This window comes from Capricornis sumatraensis, chromosome X, assembly GCF_032405125.1.
Source record: "Capricornis sumatraensis isolate serow.1 chromosome X, serow.2, whole genome shotgun sequence".
NCBI lineage: Eukaryota > Metazoa > Chordata > Mammalia > Artiodactyla > Bovidae > Capricornis > Capricornis sumatraensis.
In genome coordinates this window covers 78,166,015-78,184,150 of record NC_091092.1, presented here as the reverse complement: position 1 = coordinate 78,184,150, position 18,136 = coordinate 78,166,015, and the positions used below count along the sequence as shown (strand labels likewise).

Below are 18,136 nucleotides of genomic sequence, written 5' to 3'. Positions count from 1 at the left end.
TCTCACTGGGTCGTAAGGCTTGTGGTGGAATGGAGGCTGGCAAATGCTTTCAGCGTGTTCTAAGTGATCAGCGTCTCCATTCTGATGTTTCATCCTCACCTCCCAGGAGATCAGGGCCCTCAGGACCCTCCTGCTTCCCGCTCCACCCACTTTGTACAGAGTCAGGGCTCAGAGCTGTGGCTGCAATCAGAAAGAGAAGGCAGGACAGGAGGAGGTGGGACGAGAGGCTTGACAGAGGCACTCATGCCATCACCTTCACCCGCCAACTCGTCAACTGCCCTGATGACCCTTGGGCTTGGCAGCAAACAGGAGGAGGCCTTTGGCCCCATTGGTTACTCTTCGAGGGGGCAGGCAAACAAGGCACGCGCTGGTTGGTAGGAACCAGACCAATGAGGGGGCCATGGCGCCGGCGTCCCAGGCTTGCTGAAAGCCTGGAGCCGTTGGCCACAATCTTGTGCGTGCGGTGCCTGTGGTGCTTGACCGCTCGCTCTGGACGCCGCTGGCCTCACCTTCTGTGACTGCCACCACCACTGCTATCGCAACTCGGTTGATAACTCATCGCCACCCCAGGTCCGGGGGCCACCCAGATCGCTACATGAGCTTCCCAGATGATGAGGTGTCAGTTTGGGGAGCGGGTTTCAGCCCAGAGGGCAGGGAGCAGACCCGCGTCCCTCAGGCCGGCTCCACAGCCCCGCAGGGACCTGGACTGGGCTCCGAGGTGAGGACACCGCGAAGCGGCGAGGGTGAGAGTGGAGATGGGTACCCAAACTCTGAGGGATTCAACTCAGAGCGGGAGGTGCTGGAAGCGGGGTGGGGCGGGGGTGGTGGTGCTGTGGGGCTGCGAAGACCGGCTTGGCTCCCTGGACGACGACTAAGGCGATGCCCTGCAGCTGGCTGACGAGTCGGTGGCGGCCATCCTGCGGCAACCGAGCGGCCTGGACGTACTGGGCGTCAGCAGATACCTGTCCCCGGAGAGCTATGTGATCACCGATGAGTCCTCCTTGTGGGCCGACCTCGAGGCGGGTCCCAGCGGTCGAGGCATGGTCCCCCAGGGTTGTGGGCAGCAGTGCTGGCTGCAGCCGGCCCTCTCCAGGTCGGTGGGGCCGAGGCGGGCCGGGCCTGGGGGAACCCTAAGAGAGGCACTAAGAGTACGTTGAACGTGGCTGCGGATCACCAGCGGCCGCCCTCGGAAGGCCCGTTTGGGCTGCTGTCCTAACTCTGAGTCCTCTGATGAGCTCAGTGAGAGAGGGCTGATGAGGGTGAGCATTTATCCCAAAGAAGGAGGTCAGGCCAAGCTCAACAGCCTCAAGGGTCCCAGGAACACGCCCAAACACTCGACTGTCTAAGGCAGGGAGAATCTCCTTCTTCACGTGCCAGGCCCGTTCCTGTCCTCCGCTCTGCGAGGATTCACTTCGGTTGTGGAAAGGCAGGACAGGCAGGGCGATGCAGAGCTGAACATCTCTCCACCTAAGAAAATGCAGAGCGAGCTCTGGGGGGAAGGATGGCCGCCGGCAGAGCTATCAGGGAGTACCAGTAGCGGAAGCTACTGCAGCTGCCACTACAGACAGCCTGCCGCGGGGTTGCTCCTAGGAGGAAGGAAGACCAGGAGAAGAAGTCCCTCGGGGGCGTCTCCAAACCTGCCCTTGGGAGAACCTTCCCTTCGTGGGAGCAGCGAATCGCAGCCACTCCCCTGGAACCGGCGCCACTCCCCTGGAACCGGCCACCTTGCCCCCAGTCTCTGGCATTCTGCTGCTTGGGAGGTCCAAGAAATATACACACAGACGCTGGGGCAAAATCTGTGGCCAGGAGGGCACGGGAGGCTGTGTCAGTGATGGCAGTGGTGGGAGAACACAACGACCCAAATAGAGACCCAGTCCCAAAGGGAGAAGGGAGTAGGCCAGACCCCTCCTCTCTCCCCACTCTTCCCCCTCCGAACCCCCCCCCAGGACACACGTCTTCACCCGTGCTCCCTCTCTCCATCCCTCAGGGGTTGTCATTGGGTGGCCCTCCATCAGTGGGTCATTAGGATGCCAGATTGGTATCCTTTTCCTAGGGGCAAACGTTAAGGTAGCACTTTGGGTGTGCTGGGCTCAGTTCTCCACCCTTGGCCTGTTTCCAGTCTCCAAGAGTCTGGGACTAGAGAGGAAGGGAGGGCTGGTAGCTGAATTGATTTGAGGGGACCCCTTAAAAGCTTCACAGAGCTTAAGTATTTAGATGAATCACTTTCCTGAATCCTACTTCCTAGCTGTTCCCCAAACCTTCTTTCAGGGGCCCCAGGCTTTCTCAGTGCCACACTGTTGTCCCCAGCTCAGCTCTGCCTGCTGGCCTGGGGCTTGACTGACAGAGAATGTGCTAAAGAGATCAACCTTTCAATTCTCTTCCCATTCCCCTGCCTCAGCCCAGTCCCACATCACACCTGCTCACACACACACAGACATAGACATATAAATACACTGGTACACACATACATACATACACACACACATCCTTAGTTCAGATCAGTGAAAAATCTTTTAGCTGTCCACTCACTGGGCATGGCCATCTTCTCCATGGGCACATCATGGAGAACCCAGCAGTGATGACCTCCACATCAGAGACCCCCAGGATCCAGGAAACTCAGAGCCCTTGGCCCTGAACCTGGGACAAGTCATGCCCAAAGGACCTGAATCCTCAGATGAGTGTCTTGGGTTTTGATATGGGGGGAGGGGACCAGGGGTGAGGGCAGAAACCTCTCTCTCTCTCCTGGGGGCTCAGCCTTGCTCCTAGGCAGCTTCTCCCACGGGAAACAGGGTGTCAACAGAGCTGGCCCCCATCATCCTCTGTGTGGGATTTGTTTGGCAGAGGTGATCGGTGACAGTGCCCCAACAGCTACTCTGGCTGTAAACTTGCAGGTTAATAGCCTTTTCTGTGAAGTGCTGTTCGCCCACATTGTTCTCCCAGGTGCTGGCTGTGGCTGCCGCTCTGAGAGGCTCGAACCCAGAACCACAGTCTTTGCAGACCGTAGTGGTGAAAATGCTGCCCTTGGGGAACAGGGGAGGCAGGCCCATAGAGAAGGTTTGGGCTGCCAGGCAGAGCAGGGGAGGCTTGTTGCCAGCAGATCGAGGTGCTGCCTCACCTTGCGTTAGAGCCTAGTTGGCCCTTTCCACCTCACTGGGAGCCTGGGAAGCTGGATTGTGTGCCCTTTCCCTCTCAGGTGACCAGGAACCAACTGACCATTCCCCAAGACTGGAAAGGAAGCAGCAGCCACCGGGAATGCTGGACTATCCTTGGGTAATGCTTCCTCTGGCTCTTGAAATGCACACCCAGTCCTCATGGTGGAATCTGGATCCAAGTTCAACTGAAATGTGTGGACCTCCCTGCCTCGTCCCCATCCCACACCCGTCAGAAGGAGCCCACCTCCTTTCCACTGAAAAAAGTCTTTCCCTTGCCCTTCTAGACATCTGGCTTTGGGATGCATGGCCCTGTGGAGAGGAGAAAAAGGAGGTGACAGGGGGGCAGTGTATACTAACCTTTTCTCTTCCTCCCATGTCAACTGGCCTAGTGTCTGGTGCTACAGAGAGAAATAGACGACCTTAAAGAGCAATTAGGTATGAGGAGTCAGGGACAGAGAGCAGTGGGTTCTTAGTGCAGAAGCAGGGTGGGCCCTTAGGGTGGGGTGGGCTGCAGGTGCAGGGGGCCTCGTAGGGATCAGCATTCCTGTGGGGAGGAGAACCTAGCAAGCCTGTCCTTGGAGCGTGCGGTGCATGTTCAGCTGGGCGTGCGGACAAGTAACAAAGTACCGTGTGGACTGCGTGCACACTCTGCCAGCCATTCGAGTCCTGAGAGCTCCTTCTGATAGGACTTGTAGAGATGCCTTGTTGATCTGGTGTGGCCTCTAAGGTTCTTGTTAGATTGTTTGTTTGCGAGACAATTTTTGAACTTGAGAGCTGCTGGTACATTTTGGTTCGTTTTAGGAAATAGTTCCACATTTCACTCAGGTGGTGGGTGGTGATCAGGCCCAGAGCTCTTTGCATTGGGGCTAGTGGGATGGGTTTCAGGTTGTAGGGCTAGGTGGTTCCCCACGGGGACAGGGGGACAGGCTTCTATGTCTGTCTGTCTGGAGCACCTTCTTGTGCCTCTCCCTGTTGCGGCCGCCATGCAGCACCTGGCTGACAAGTTCCAGATGCTTTAAAGTGAGTGTTACACACACCATACTCCTTCCCACAGTCCTGGCTGTTGAGCAGGGCTGTGGGCTGCCCTGGCTTGAGGCTCTTCCCTGACTCTGCTGTTTCACAGGTTGAGCCCAACATCTTTCTGCAAGAGGAGCAGCTGTTACCTCCGGGGCTGGTGAGCTGTGGCCAAGCTTGTTGCCTCCTGTTCTGCCTCCACCAGGGCATCCTCTGCCCCTTGCTTTGCCCCCTCTCTGCCCCAGTCTCACAGCGGTTTTTGATTAAAGGACTTCTCATATTCTGTGTTCTGTCCCCTCTCTGGGGGGTAGGGGTTGGGGGAGTGGGGCAAGGCCTGGTGGGGAGCCACTCCATATCAGAGCCTTTTCCAGAACAGTACCTCTGGCATCCTGTGGTGGGAACTCTGGGTCAGCCTCTGCTACCATCCAGGCCATCAAGGCAGCAGAGTGCCCCTGGTCTGGGTTCACTGAGGGCCTTGTCTGGCCACGTTGGCACATCCTCCCATTCCCCTAAGGCCCTCTTCTAGTTCTCTAAACACCCTCCTCTGGGATTTGCCGGTTCCCATCCATCGCTGACATTCTGCCTCCTCGTTGGAAGGAACTCATAACCCCTTTACAGAGCTCCAACCCATCCTCCTTGCTGCACTGGACTCATTGTCCTACTTACCCTGACCACTCTCCTTTCCTGTTGGAGCGCCCTCGATCCCTCCCCTGACTTGGCATTGGTGACTTTGCCTGCACGTGTAGTTCAGCAGGTGGAAACAGGCACAGGTGTGCTCCTCTCTCCCTTCCCAGGCTCTGCCCTCTCATTGGAGTCCCTACTGCCTGTACTGCCCCCCCCCCCTCCCTGCCCCAGTCCCACCTTGCACGCTGGAACCTGCACACAGTCCTCCTCTCCCCTTTAGCCCTCACCCTTGAGACTCAGGCACCGATAGTTTTGCTTCTCCTTCTTTGGATTCAATAAAGGGCTTGGGGATGAAGCCTGGATCCAGTGAGCTGGGGAGCAGGAGGGAAGGTACAGGGAACATAGGAGACAGGCTAGTCTCTGGGCTGGAGGTCAGGAGAACGCATCTGTTTGGTGCCAACCTGGGTCAGAGTGCACCCTGGCAGCTAGAGATGGATGGTGCAGTCCTTTGTGTTTCCACATCCTTCCTGCCCTAGTCAGCTGACCACCCTCACCTCCAGCCTGAGCCTCTCTATACCCTTGAGTGGAAATGGGCCTATCATGCTCTGTGGCAAGTGTGGTTAGTAGGTCTCTGTTCTTGCAAGGTCTCCGTCAAATACTGTTCCACCAGACCCATGACACAGGTCTTCCAACAAATGATATTTCCCAGAGTATCCCAGCTCAGTATCCCAGACTACCTTTTTAGGGCACATGACAATGAGTCTGAACTCTGTGTTCAATTTCTCCCTTGCTGGAATTTGGGGAGCACTTCCTTTCCTTCAGCCAGCACTCCAGGACTGTGCCAGCCTGAGACTCAGAGAGGAAGATCTGTGTTTGAGTGAATTGAGGGTAGGTTCTGCCTGACACCATTCCTGAAAGACCAGGGTTTTATTACACAAAAGAGGGTATGATGGTAGGTAGCACATTCAAAGTTGGTACCTGGACATCTCTCTGTGTGAATAAAAGTCAGCAAGGATAATGCCCTTGAGGCAGAAGGATGTGATTCAGGGAGTAAAGAAAGTAGAGACTGGTCCAGGTTCTGTAAAGCACTGAGTGAGCTGAAGCAAGGGTTGGATCCCCATTATTCAAAGCGTGTTGTCACATTCCCAAAATGTAAGAGGGGGATGATGCAGGAGGCACCAAACCTCAGGACAGGGTGTTGGGACTGTCAAAGTGTTGGGGTCGCTGGAAGAGGCTCTGGATCCTACCTTGCCATTCTGTGATATCTGCCAACTGCTGAGGGTGTGGATGAATGAAAACGGGAAGAGTGGCTCGCAGAGTAGCAGGGATACTGCTGCTCATCCTAGAAACAGGAGGCCGCCCAACATGAGTTGCCTGAGGCAGGGGCAAGATGGGTGCCATGAGGAAGCAAAGTTAGGAGTGACTGCACCTGGACAATGGGGTGCACTTCCCCCATATTCTCACGCTGATTCCCTTCCAGGCCTCTTGGCAGGAGGTCAGGTGGACAGACTACGTGTGGGTTGGAACAGTCAGAGACCCCAGGGTCAGAGTAGAACACTGGTGGAATGTCCTCCTTCTACTCAGATGCAAGCCCCTCCCTGGACCAATTGGGCTTGATCACTTAGGTTACAGCTGTGACCCTGACCCTGATCCAGTGGTTATTGCCTGGTGGTGTAGCACATCTCGCTGTTTTTCGAGTGAGTAAATTTGGCAGAAACCTTCCAGCTGAGGTTTCTGCCCACCGAGACATGTAGGTAAGTGGTGCCCAGGGAGAAGCCCAGTACCAGCATCAGCACCACCCTTGGGAAGAGAGGGGCCCGAGGCTGTGGTCACCAGGGTGAGGAATTGGAGAAGCTCATGGAAGGGGAGGTGGGAGGGCATGAGCACAACCCTTCATTCACTTTTTACCAGGCTCCCTTCCCTCCTCTGAGCACACAGTTCAGATCAACTATCTCACTATAATGTTGCTGGAAACATATACATCACAGGCCTTGGCTCAGCCCCAAGCCTTCCACTTCCAGCAGGAAATCTGTGGCAGGGCCTGAGGCATAGGCAAAAGAAATACATCTGGGTCCGAGGGGTAGGAGGAAGGCCGAAGCCCAGCCTCATTCAGTGCCCCCCTGTCACCTTTCCCCCTCATGCCCCTTCTCCAGCCTGGGAGACAATGACAGCTGCCTTGTAGAGCCCTAGGCCTCATCTTGCCTGGTTCTGCTGCCTGTCCAACTCCAGGGAAGATGCTCCCTCCCCATCACACCCCCACCCCACCAGCACCAGCCCCAGGTCTAGTGCTTTCTCTGGACTCTTGAGGAAGACTGGCACAAGCAAAGAATTTAGAGTAGGTGAGCCCTGAAGAGAGCACTGGCTGTGGTGGGCACAGTAATCATGTCCCAAAATGTCTAAATCCTAATCCTTGCAGTTGGCTTATATGTTCTTTTGCATGATAGCAGTTGGTTAAGCTTGCAGATGCAATAAAGGCTGCTACTCAGCTGACTTAAAGTGGGGAGACTCTCACCTCCAATAGGCAGGTCCAGCCGGGCACGTTGGGGCTGCCAGGGTTGCCATGTGGACTGTCCCTGGGTGACCCAGGGAGCAGCATTTGACTACAGTGTGCTTGTTGTACAGGTGCTTGTGCAATGTTGACGTCCTTGTAAGTACTGCTCAGATGCAGATGGAGGACTTTTACAAAGAAGATTTTCTTTCTTTTAAAAGATTTACCATTTCTATTTCATAAAACAACCCTTCCAAACATAGAAGAGAAATTGCATCGAATTAAATATGAGTTAAACAGACGACACATATACACATTATAGAGAGTGTAAGCCTTCAATCTGATGAGTAGGTAGGTAACAATCAACCCATTTCACTATACTCAGGTGCCATGTACATTGCACATCCAGGAGTCACCTATATATCTTTTTCCCTCACAGAATCCTCATGGATAGGTCTACCTACTGCCTATTCCATTTACTTCACATTCTTGGGGGGCCAAACTATATATAGAGAAAACAGATTGGGTGTTGCCTGCATCTGGGGATTGACATAAGGGGTTAAACTACAAAAAAACAGAAGCAATTTTGCAGGTGATGAAAAAGTTTTTTGTTTCGATTGTGGTGGTGGTATTATGAGAGGATGTGCTTATAGTGGCTCAGAGACCTTGTAAGTAAATTGTATCTTAATAATTCCATATTATTGAGATACTAATACCCTTTTTCAACAGCACATGAGACAGTTTTATGCATGGTCATCACCAAATGGTCAGTACCAAAATCAAATTGATTACAGTCTTTGTAGCTGAAGATGGATAATCTGTACATAGTCAGAAAAAACAAGACCTGGAGTTGACTGTGGCTTGGATCATCAGATTCACATAGCAAAATTCAGGCTTAACCTAAAAATGTGGTGAAAACTTCTAGACCAGTCAGGTATGACTTAGTCAAATCCACTATGATGATGCAGCAGAGGCAACAAATAGATTCAAGGGATTAGAACTTGTAAACAGTGTGTCTGGAGAACAATGGACGGAGGTCTGTAATACTGTACAGGAGGCTGTAAACAAAACCATCAAAATGAAAAAGAAAAGCAAGAAGGCAAAGTGGTAGGAGGCCTTACAAATAGCTAAAGAAAGAAGAGAAGCAAAGATCAAGGGAGAAAGGGACAGGTATAACAAACTAAATGCAGATTTCCAAAGAACAGCAAGGAGATACGAGAAGGCCTTCTTCAATGAACAGTGTATAAAACTAGAAGAAACAAGAGAAGAGGAAATACTAGAGATCTCTTCAGGAAAATTAGAGCGATCAAGGGAACATTTTTCCCAAAGATGGGTACAATAAAGGACAGAAACGGAAGAGACCTAGTAGATGCTGAAAAGATCAAGAAGATGGAAAGAATATACAAAACTGTCCAAAAAAGATCTTAATGTACTGGATTACTGCGATGGTGTGGTCACCACCCAGAGCCACCTATTCTGGAGAGTGAAGTCAAGTGGGTCTTAGGAAGCACTGCTCTTAATAAAGCTAGTGGATGCAACAGAATTCCAGTAGAACTTCTCAAAACCCTAAAGGATGATGCCATCAAAGTGTTGCATCCAATACGTCAGCAAACCTGGAAGACCTACCAGTGGCCACAAGACTGGAAAAAAGTCAATCCACATCCCAATTCCCTAAGAGAGTAGTACCAAAGAATGTGCTGACCATCAGACAATTGCACTCGTCTGCCATGCTAGTAAGGAATTGCTTAAAATCTTGCATGCTAGGCTTCAGCATTATGTGAACCAAGAACACCCAGATGTCCAAGTTGGGTTTAGAAAAGGAAGAGCAACCAGAGATCAAACTGCCAACATTTGCTGGATCATAGGGAAACCAAGGGAATTCCAGGAAACCATCTACCTGTTTCATCAACTACACCAAAGCCTTTGTGAGGATCATAATAAGCTGTGGAAAGTTCTTAAAGAGATGGGAATACCAGACCATCTTACCTGTCTCCTGAGAAACCTGTATGTGGGTCAAGAAGAAACACACACTGTATGGAACAACTGATTGGTTCAGGACTGAGAAAGGTGTATGACAGGGCTGTCTGCTGTCACCCTGTTTGTTTAACCTATACACTGAGCACATCATGAGAAATGCCGGGCTGGATGAGTTACAAGCTGGAATCAAGATAGGCAGGAGAAACCTCAACAACCTCAGATATGTGGATGATACCACTCTAACGGCAGAAAGGGAAGAGGAACTAAAGAGCCTCTTGATGAGGGTGAAGGAGGAGAGTGGAAAAAGCCAGCTTAAAACTAAATATTGAAAAAAAAAATTGATCACGGTATCCCACCCCGTTACTTCATGGCAGATAGAGGCAGGGAAGGTGGAAATGGTGACAGATTTCCTCTTCTTGGGCTCTAAAATCACTGTGGATGGTCACTGCAGCCATGAAATCAGAAGACGTTTGCTTCTTGGCAGGAAAGCTATGACGAACCTAGGGGTGTGTTGAAAATCAGAGACATTGCTCTGCTGAAAAAGATCCATATAGTCAAGGCTATGGTCTTCCCAGTGGGCATGTACGGTTGTGAGAGCTGGAGCGTAAAGAAGGTGGAGCACCAAAGAATTGATGCCTTTGAACTGTGGTGCTGTAGAAGACTCCTGAGAGTCCCTTGGACAGCAAGGAAATCAAACCAGTCAATCAAGGGGAATCAACCCTGAATCCTCTTTGGGAAGGACTGATGCTGAGCTGAAAGTCCAGTATTTTGGTCATCTGATGTGAATAGCTGACTCATTGGAAAAGTCCCTGATGGTGGGAAAGACTGAGGACAGAAGGAGAAGAGGGCATCAGAGGATGGGATGGCTGGATGGCATCACTGATGCAATGGACATGAACTTAGGCAAACTTCGGGAGATGGTGAGGGACATGGAGGCCTGGCAAGCTACAGCACATGGGGTCGCCAAGAGTCAGACAAGACCGGGCGACTGAACAACAACAACAAATCCATATTATTAAACAATTGTAAAAAGTAGAAATCAACTGCAGCAAAAAACAAAACAAAACTGTAGAAAAAAACGAACATGCGGAGGCTAAGTCACTGAAGAAATCAGAGTAAATCATAATATAGGGAAATGAAAGGGAAAACACAAAGCCTGTGGGATGCAGCAAAAGCAGTTCTAAGAGAGAATTTTATAGCAATACAATCTTACCTCAGGAAACAAGAAAAATCTCAAATAAACAACCTAATCTTATACCTAAAGCAATGAGACAAAAAAGAACAAATAAAATGGAAAGTTAGCAGAAGGGAAGAAATCAAAGATCAGAGCAGAGATATATGTAATAGAGATTAAGAAAGCAATAGATGAGGTCAATGAAGCTACTTGGGCCATCTGATGTGAAGAATTGACTCATTGGAAAAGCCCATGATGCTGGGAAAGATTGAAGGTGAGAGGAGAATGCAGATGACAGAGGATGAGATGATTGGAGAACATCACTGATGCGATGGACATGAGTTTGAGTAAGCTCCAGGAGTTGGTGATGGACAGGGAAAGCTGGCGTGCTGCAGTCCATGGGGTTGCAAATAGTCGGACACAACTGAGTGACTGAACTGAAGTGAATAAAACTAAAAGCTGGTTCTTTGAGAGGATAAGCAAAAGTGATAGACCTTTTGCCAGACCCATCAAGAATAAAAGGGAGAGGGTTAAATTCAATAAAATTAAAAGTAAGTTGCAACTGGCATCATAGAAATAAACAGGATTGTAAGAGAATACAGGAAGTACGTATATGCCAATGAAATGGACGACTTAGAAGAAATGGACCAATTATTAGAGTGGTACAATTTTCCAAGTATGAACCAGGAAGAAATAGAAAATACAAAGAAACACATCATATGTACTGAAATTGAAACTGTGACTTAAAATTTTCCAGAAAACAGAAGGCCAGGACCAGATGACTTCAGAGGCAAATTCCGTCAGGCATTTAGTGAAGAGTCAATACCTATCCTTCTGAAACTATTCCAAAAACTTGGGGAGGAAAGAATACTCCTCAAACTCATCCTATGAGGCCACTGTCATCCTGATACCAAAAGCAGACAAATATACCACCAAAAAAGAAAGTTACAGGGCAATATCAATGATGAACATAGGCACAAAATTCTCAACAAAACAGTAGCAAACCAAATCCAGCAATACATTAGAAGGACCACACAACAAGATCAAGTGTGATTCATCCAAGTGATGCAAGAATTTTTCAATATCCACAAATCCATAGATCTCAATAGATGCAGAGAAAGCTTTAGAAAAAAGTCCAGCGTCCATTTGTGATAATAACTCTCCAGAAAGTGGGCATAGAGGGACCATATCTGAACATAAAAAAGGCCACATTTGATAAACCTACCGATAACATCATACTCAATGGTAAAAAGAAGAAAGCATTTCTTCTAAGATCAGGAAGAAGAGAAAGATGGCCCCTCTCACCACTTTTATTCAATATAGTTATGGAAGTTCTAACCACAGCAATCAGAGAAGAAAAATAAAAGAATCCAAGTTGGAAAAGAAATAAAGCTGTCACTGCTTGCAGTTTGCATGATACTATGCATAGAAAATCCTAAAGATGCTGCCAGAAAACTGTTAGAGCTCATCGATGAATTCAATAAAACTGGAGGATACAAAATGAATGCACAGAAATTTCTTGCATTTTTACATGCTAACAATGAAATTTCAGAAAGAGAAATTAAATAAACAATCACATTTACCATCACATCAAAAAGAATAAAATGCCAAGGAATAAATCTAAGGAGACAAAAGAGCTGTACTCACAAATCTATAAGACGCATGCACCCCAATGTTGATTGCAGCACTGTTTACAACTGCCAAGACATGGCAGCTACCTAAATATCCATCAACAGAGGAATGGATAAAGAATATGTGGTACATATATACAGTGGAATATTACTTAACCATAAAAAGAATGAAATAATGCCACTTGCAGCAACATGGATGGACACAGTGATTGCTATACTGGAGTGAAGAAAGTCAGAAAGAGAAAGATACATGTCCCTTAAATGTGGAACCAAGAAAATTGTACAAATGAACTTATTAACAAAATGGAAACAGACTTTGAAAACTTATGATTACCAAAAGGGAAAGGCAGAGGTAGGGAAGGGATAAAGATCCTAATCTATAATATCCTAATGAGAGATGTTGAAGATGACATAAACAGAAATATTGTGTTCTTGTGAGGCCAAGCATTTACAACTAGCCTCTGCTTTACATTTCCTAAGGAAGGAGGCAAGTGGGCTTGAGTCCAGGTGTTTACAATCAGCCTCCGGCTTGCACTTTGAAATAGAAAGAGTAAGAGTAACAGGGTAAATAGTCAGCCTTTGCCTCCTGAGGACACTTTAAGATAACAGCTCTGGCAGCGACAGAGGAGCTACTCTCTGAGTAAAAGATCAAAAGGTCACATATGTCCCATTCTCAGGGCAGGAGAGACACTGCACATGGGCAGAAAGGCTCCTTGGGGGTCAAAAACAAAGGGGCCCCATCCCATAATATGTGATGCAACATCTCCCCCATAGGTCTCTGGGCTGGCATGCATCTTGGAATAGAGTTGCTCATGCATGTTGGGGATGGTCCCAGGGCAGGGCAGGTGTGAGAAAAGAAACAGGATAACTGGCCAAACATAAACAAAGACCCAAAAGGACTGTCCTATATAAATGAGTTAACTGCCTCTAATTGCACTCCTCCTCATTAGGACAGATGCCCACACCTTTTCTCTCCAAGTGTGTATCATTGCCTTCTCTGTCTTAACTAAACAAACTGTTTCTCTGTGTGCTCTCCTACTTGTTGTGCTGTGTCTCTAACAATAAACTCTGTACCTCTTTTTTTACAGATTTTGCCTCCTTGAGAAATGCATTTTTCAAAGGGGCAAACTTAAAGCCACAGCTCACTGGCTGCCTCTCTGAGATCACTTGGATTGGAAGAATCAATATTGGCAGAATGACTATACAATTGAATCCCTATCAAATTACCAATGGTATTTTTCACAGAACTAGAACAAAAATTCCCAAAGATTGTATGGAGACACAAAAGACTGTGAATAGCCAGAGCAGGACTTCAGGCTATACTACAAAGGTACAGTCATCAAAACAGTGTGGTACTGGCACAAAAACAGAAATATTGATCAAAGGAACAGGATAGAAAGCCCAGAAATAAACCCATGCGCCTATGGTCAATTAATCTCTGACAAAGGAGGCAAGAATATGCAAACAAGAAAAGACAGTCTCTGCAATAAGTGGTGCTTGGAAAACAGCTGCACAGAAAAGAATGAAATTAGAACATTCTCTAACATCATACACAAAAATAAATTCAAAGTGGATTAAAACCTATAACCTATAACACAAGACACTATGAAACTCTTACAGGAAAACACATGCAGAACACTCTTTGACATAAATCACAGCAATATGATTTTGCATCCACCTCCTAGAGTAATGAAAATAAAAACAAAGATAAACAAGTGGGACTTACTTAAACTTAAAAGCTTTTGTACAGCAAAGGCGGTGGGGGTGGGTGGGGACTATAAACAAGATGAAAAGACAACTCTCAGAATGGGAGAATATATTTGAAAACAACATGACAAACTTCGTTTGGAAAGGGATTGGAAATTGGAAAGGGATTATTTTCCAATATACAAACACTTCATGAAGCTCATCAATATATGCCCAATATATTTTATAAAAAGGGACAGAAGTTCTGTTTCTCCAAGAAGACATACAGATGGCCAAAAACCACGAGGAAAAGATGCTCAACATCATTAATTATTAGAGAAATGCAAATCAAAACTACAATGAGGTATCACCTCACACCTATCAGAATGGCCATCATCATAAATCTACAAATGGCAAATGCTGCAGAAAGTGTGGAGAAAAGAGAATCCTCCTTCACTGTTGGTAGGAATATAAATTGGTAAAACCACTATGGAGAAGAGTATGAAGATTCCTTAAAAACTGAAAATAGAACTGCCATGAGATCCAGCAATCCCACTCCTGGGCATATATCCGGAGAAAATCATACCTTGAAAAGATGCATGCACTCCTATGTTGATTGCAACACTCTACAATAGCCAAAACACGGTAGCTCCCTAAATATCCATCGACGGAGGAATGGATAAAGGATATGTGGTACCTATATACAATGGAATATTACTTAACCATAAAAAGAATGAAATAATGCCACTTGCAGCAACATGGATGGATGTAGTGATTGTCATACTGAGTGAAGAAGGTCAGAAAGAGAAGGACAAATGTCCCTTATGTGTGGAACCTAAAAAACTGTACAAATGAACTTATTTACAAAACAGAAACAGACTTTGAAAACTTATGATTACCAAAAGGGAAAGGCAGAGGTAGGGGAGAGATAAATTAGAAGTTTGGGATTAATAGATACACCCTACTATATGTGAAATAGATAATCAACAAGCGCCTTCTGTATAGCACAGGGAACTCTACTCAACATTCTGTAATACCCTTTATGGATAAAGAATCTGAAAAGAAATGGATATATGTAGATGTATAACTGAATCACTCTGCTGTACACCTGAACCTAACACAACATTGTAAATCAACTATACTCCAATCAAAAATAAAAATTAAATTAAAAGAAATATTTTAAAAAGTACATTATGAATAGATATTGACACTAACTTTTTCTGAACATGATTTTCTCCCATAGTCTGATAAGGTGGAATGTTATATCACCTTAAATTAAATCAAGTTTGTATTCTTGGGGTGAACCTGTGTGCTGTGCTGTGCTTAGTCACTCAGTCATGTCTGGCTCTTTGTGACCCCATGGATTGTAGCCCAGTGGCTCGTCTGTCCATGGGGATTCTCCAGGCAAGAATACTGGAGTGGGTTGCCATGCCCTCCTCCCGGGGATCTTCCCAACCCAGGGATCGAACTCAGGTCTCCTGCATTGCAGGTGGATTCTTTACCATCTGAGCCACCAGGGAAGCCCTGGGATGAACCTACTTATGGCATATTGTGTATTTACCTTTTTCATATCCTGTAGGATTCAGTTTGCTAATATTCTGTTTCTGGTTCTTGCTTTTATGCCCTGAGCGTGTGATTGACCTGTGTTTCCTTTCTCAAACTGTCCTTGACAGGATTTAATATCAAGGTTATTTCATCCTCAGGAAAATGAGTTTGGGAGTATCCCACCTTTCCTATTTTTCCTAAGATTTTGTATGAAATTGAAAATATTTATGCCTAGGATGTTTGTCAGAATTTAGCGGGGGAAGCTTGGAGGATTTTTGTGAAAGTTGCTTTGATTACTGGTATATTTCTTTATGGTTACCTGGAGCAATTCAGGTTGGCTATTCTTTCTGGAGTCAGTGTTGGCAAGTTATATTTTTTTTCTAAAAATTGAGCATGTTTTCCTAAGTTTTCAAACGGATTGGAATAAAGTGGCCCATGATGTCCTCTTTGCCCGCAAATTCTATTTTTGGAAATATCTCTCTTACAGGTAGTAGTTGTTGTTCAGTCACTAAGTCGTGTCCAACTCTTTGCAACCCCATGGACTGCAACACACCAGGCTGCCCTGTCCTCCACTATCTCCTGGAGTTTGCTCAAACTCATGTCCACTGAGTCGGTGATGTCATCCAACCATCTCCTCTGTCCCCCGCTGCCTTCTCCTCCTGCCCTCACTCTCTCCCAGCATCAGGGTCTTTTCCAATGAGTCTTAACCACTGGATCCCCAGGGTATTCCTCCTACAGATAGCAGTTGCAAGAAAATAGCATGAAACACCCAAAGATCCCTCACCTGGACTGTCCTACTATTAATATTTTGCTACATTTGCCATATTCTCTGTCTCTCGCTCTCTCTGCTTTGTTGAATCATTGGAGTTTCTTTAAGATGTTGAGGTGTATCTTCTCTCAATATCCCAGTATATATCTCTAAAGAAAAAGATGAGTCTGCCTCAAAATCTTAATGCAATGATCATACTCAGGAAATTTAATTTTAAGACAATACAATTACCTACTACGTGATCTTCACTCAAAATGTCTGATTGTCCCAATATTGTTTTTCTACTTGATTTCAAAAATAAGCTTTGCTTCCAAATAAAGGCCATTTGGTTGTCAAGTGTTTTTAGTGTCCTGTAAACTATAACATTTCCCTAGATTTTTTTGGTCTTGGATGATATTGACATTTTTAAAGATCCAATCCAGGTGGTTTTTAGAAAGCTTCTCCAGTTGAATTTGTCTGATTGCTGCTTCCTGATTCCATTCAGGTTAAACGTTTTGGCAGGAATACTGCAAAGTTGATGTCCTGTCCATCTCCGTGCATTGCATCAGGATATTCTTTAGATTCTTCCAATTCTATTCAGATATATTTGCCATAAAACACTGTATACATTTACAGTGTACAGCATGATGATTTGACTTATATACATCATGAAATGAAATGATTATCACAATAAGTTTAGTGAACACTCATCTTTTCATATAGATAGAAAATTAAAGAAAATTTTTTTTCTTGTGATAAGAACTCTTAGAACTTGCTCTCTGAACAACTTTCATATATAACATACAGCAGTGTCAATTGTATTTATCATGTTGTACGTTACATCTCTCATACTTATTTATCCAATAACTGGAAGTGTGCCACTTTTGCCCACCTTTATCCATTCCCCTCCCCAACACCTACCCTTTGGTAAGTGCAAATCTGATCTCTTTTCCTCTGCATCTTTGTTTGCTTGCTTGTTTGTCTGTTTTGAAGCGTAACTGACCTACAACACTATGTTAGTTCCTGGCATACAACATCATGATTTATTATTTCTATACATTTCAAAATGGTCAGCACTGTAATTCTAGTTATGATATGCCACCATACAAGGATAGGGCATAGTTATTGACTCTATTCCCTACACTGTGTGTGTCTCTGTTTCTATCTGATTATTTTAAGTTGCTGACCTCTTAAGTTTAAATGCATATTAACCACCCCCCATGTTTACTCCTCTCCTCATGTTTACTGTTTATGACATCATATTGTCCATCTTTTTCTTCTGTGTATCCCTTAACTAAGGGGCTTCCCTGGTGGCTCAATGGCAAAGAATTTGCCTGCCAATGCAAGAGACATGGGTTCAACCCTTGGGTCGGGAAGGTCCCCTGGAGAAAGAAATGGCAACCAAATCCAATATGCTTGCCTGGAGAATCCCATGGACAGAGGAGCCTGGCGGGCTAGGTCCATGGGGCTTCAAAGACTCGGACATGACTTAGCAACTAAACGATAGCAACACTCCCTTAAACAATAGCAACACTCCCTTAACTACTCGTTGCGGATATAGATAATTTTACTACTTTTGTCTTTTAACCTTCCCACTAGCTTTGTAAGTGATTGATGTACTACCTTTACTGTTTATTTGCCTTTATCAGTGAGCTTTCTCCTTTCATCATTTTCATGTTTCTAGTTGGGTCTTTTCTTTTTTGCTTGGAGAAGTCCCTTTGACATTTCCTGTAAAGCTGGTTTGGTGATGCTGGACTCTTTTAGCTTTTGCCTGTCTGTAAAACTTTTGCCCTCTCTTTCAAATCTGAGTGACAGTCTTTCCAGTAGTGTCTTCTTGGTTATAGGTTTTTCTCTTTATCGTTTTAAATATATCGTGCCACGCCCTTCTGGCCTGCAGAGTTTCTGCCGAAAAGCCCCTTGTTTGTAACTTGTAGCTTTTCCCTTGCTGCTTTTAATATCTCCTCTTTAGCTTTATTTTTTGCCATTCTAATTACAATGTGTCTGGTGTGGTTTTCTTTCTGGTTAGGGCTCTCTGTGTTTCAGTACCTGGATGCCCATTTCTTTTTCCAGGTTAGCAAAGTGTTCAGCTAGTATGTC

At 46.1% G+C, this 18,136-nt stretch overlaps 1 pseudogene; it reads left to right on the top strand.

The window, feature by feature from the left end:
• The first annotated feature begins 595 nt into the window (after window positions 1-595).
• On the top strand, window positions 596-4,171 carry LOC138071768 (uncharacterized protein CXorf49 homolog; annotated as a pseudogene).
• The last annotated feature ends 13,965 nt before the right edge of the window (window positions 4,172-18,136 follow it).